The following is a 3,522-nucleotide window of genomic DNA, read 5'->3' on the forward strand; positions in this document are numbered from 1 at the left end:
TTTGCTTTATTACTTTAATTACATATTCAATTTAATTTTAACCTTACTTACTTATACCGCAATATTGTTTCTTGAACTATGGCAACCACACTCTAAAAGGCCTTTTATTAGACGCCACTTTACATTCAGTCTACTCTGTGCTCATTGGCTGTTTGCCTGTTATTTTGCGTGTTTATTGGTTTGATTTTGTTGTAGAAAATGTTGCTGTAACAAGGAAATCTCGCCACGGTGGGATGAATAAAGTATCATCTAATCTAAATGCGTACAATTAACACGCCACTTGGCTTAACCCTCATGTTGTCCTCGGGTCAAATTGACCCGTTTTCCTATATCAATGTTCTTTTTAATTAACCAAAATAACATGATTGATTCCACCCAACGCTCTTTGGCAAGTACAAATCTCTACTTTCATTAATTTTGGGGCTTGTTATTCAATTTTATAGCATTTGAAGAAAAAATAGTATTGAGTAAAAGTTGACATATTCCAGTCTGTGATTATTATCAACATCCATTCCTTAAATTTTAGTCAAAATAAATGCTAATTTCTGCTTTTCTAACTCAAACATTAGGTATAATTTCCTATAAATGAGGTTTATTGACCATATTTCCAAAAATAACTGTGAAACTAAAGTTAAGTTAGTGTTACGTAGTGTTGAAAACGTCAAAAAAAACTAACAAACATTGAAAAAATTCTTCAAAAGTGTTGAAAAAAGGAACAAAAACGTAAGAAAAAGTTAAAAACATCGAGAAAAAGCGTCAACGAAAGTGCTGATTTTAAATTATGACGGGAAGACAACACAAGGGTTAAGAAAGTTGGCATGCATAACTACGTAAAGTCAGGATGACATGTTGAGCTAGAGGTTGCCCAAATGTCGGGTAGAAAGCTCCGTGTGAGCGTGGGCGTTTAGGACTGTCAACATGCACGTCGCTAGCATCCAACGTTAGCTTCTGAGACTAGCGCCTAGCAACATCGTTGGGGATGCTGCGGTCTCAGCCTGGCAACCAACGTGAACTTCGAGTCTGGGGAGGATGACTCTCTCCAGTATTTTAAATTAGGACTGCAGTAACTCATTTAACCCTCATGTTGTCCTCGGGTCAAATTGACCCGTGTGGTGTAGGCGTGGCCCTGCGCCCGAACCTAAGATTACAAATTAACTCCTTTTGAGTAAAAAAATGACACATTCCAGTCTGTGATTATCCATCAACATCAATTCTTTTAATTTCTGCCTTTCTAACGCAAACATGAAGTATAATTTCCTATTGATGAGGTTTCTTGAACATAAATTCCAAAAATAACTGTAAAACAAAGTTTTAAGTGACTTAGTGTTAAACAACAAAAAAGTGACAAAAAAAAAAAAAAAAAAAAAAGAAGGGAGTGGGTGTTGAAAAGAAAGGGACAAAAACTTAAGAAAAAGTTTTTAAATAAATGTATTGATTGCATTAACAAAATTGTTGATTTTCAATCTTGACGGGAAGACAAGACAAGGGTTAAAATTGTCAAAAACATTATTCAGTGAGCCGATGTGCTGCATAAGCAGCAACCATTACACCAACCACACATTACACCGAAATGTGGGTGTTGATCGGGAATGGCGGGCTATGACTTTTGAAGAAGATTTGCCGCAATCGGAAAAAATACGGCAAAAAAATGTCCCATAGACTTGAATGGGAAATGTTTGGGAAATCGCTCAAAACGCCCCCTCTTTGGGACCAGGATGTATCGCCATACTTTAACATAGAAACATGATTAAAAGTTTAAACCAAAGACAAGACTTTGGTGTTTATTGGGCTGAATGGGCGTTCAGATATCAACCACGGTTCCTCCCAAATCCCAGTTTACGTATCGTCCCGTTTTCAGACCGTCTCAGATTTTCCAATGTGTGTGTATGTGGTGGAATGTTCGGAGCTAGAGTGGAGGACAGAGTGGGGGGCTGTGGTACGGATCTCTGGAAGTTTCTCAAACAAAATGCTCTCTCTCCTACAATTTTCAGACTTCAGACATCATAGTCGGTCAAAATGTAGGAAATCTTGTTCCGGTCGCAGACATGTAACTATGGAGTCTATCGGACTTAAACTGTTGGCTGTGATCTACCAACTGTCGACAGAAACCATGAAAAAAAACATGCAGCTGGAGTCCGATTCAATGATTTTTTTCTCCCAAACAAATTGCTCTCTCTCCTCCAGTTTTAACTCTTTAGGCATCATGGTTGGTCAAAATGTGGGGAATCTTGTGCCGGTCGCAGACATGTAACTCTGGAGTCTATCGCACTAAAACTTTTTGCGCCAGGCTCACCAACTGCGATACAAAACATTGCGTGGTGTCTGAGCCATTGAAAGACAGAATCTGGTCCGTACTCTGAGGAAATCACCACAGCAACAACCAAACAAAAGCCAGCTGTCAGAATGTTTGTGTTCCGTGTGACATCACCACATCAAAAGGATCACAGGCAACCAATGATGATGTCAGACTCCAGAACTGTGATGTTAACTCAGGGTCAAAACCCAAACAGAGTCATTTCAACTAGCAACCACTACACACGGTGTCTTGTTTCCCGTTTTCTGACAAACCCACAACGTCGTCGATTGACAAACAAAGTCTGATACAGACAGCGACAGTCTTTCACGGACAGAAAAGTCTTCAAACAGAAAAGTATTTTCCAATCAACAAACAATCTTCTACGCACAACTACAGTCTGCTCCAGACAGTGCCATGAATAGAATAAATAACCGAAGAAACAAGGTAAGACCTTGTGGCGGTCCACAGGGCCGTCCAACCCCTCCCCCAACCTACCACCAGCTATTTTGTGCTCACGAGTACATCGATGAGCTAAAAATGAAGGTACGCAGCCTGGAGGAGAATAAGAGCCATCCCCAGGTTACAACGGAGAACTGTGACATGGTCCTTAAGAAGGTTCGAGTCGGCCGTCTGGAGGAGCTTAAAGACGAACAGAAGGAGGACAAGAAGAAGGAACTGGTAGAAAAGTTCACAAGAGACCTGGCTGAGAAACAACGGAGCTGGGAGATTAAAAACAAACAGAAGGAGGACAAGAAGAAGGAACTGGTAGAAAAGTTCACAAGAGACCTGGCTGAGAAACAACAGAGCTGGGAGATTAAAAACAAAAAGAAGGAGGACAAGAAGAAGGAACTGGTAGAAAAGTTCACAAGAGACCTGGCTGAGAAACAACGGAGCTTGGAGATTAAAATCAAACAGAAGGAGGACAAGAAGAAGGAACTGAAGGAAAAATTACCAAAAGACCTGGCTGAGAAACAACGGAGCTTGGAGATTAAAGACCTCGGTTTGAAATTGAACGAGAAGATAAGGGGTATTATATGTATAGAACATTACTTAAATGTACAACATTACAGTACATAACTGTAACATATCAGCTTTATATTCTGCACGTGATGTGCAGAATATAAAGCTATATATAAATATATCCTCTCTACACCCCCAGGAAGGAGAAGGAAGAACAAGCTTTATATTCTGCACATGATGTGCATCACGTGCAGAATATAAAGCTA

Source organism: Etheostoma cragini, chromosome 7 (assembly GCF_013103735.1).
Source record: "Etheostoma cragini isolate CJK2018 chromosome 7, CSU_Ecrag_1.0, whole genome shotgun sequence".
NCBI classification, from domain to species: Eukaryota; Metazoa; Chordata; class Actinopteri; order Perciformes; family Percidae; genus Etheostoma; species Etheostoma cragini.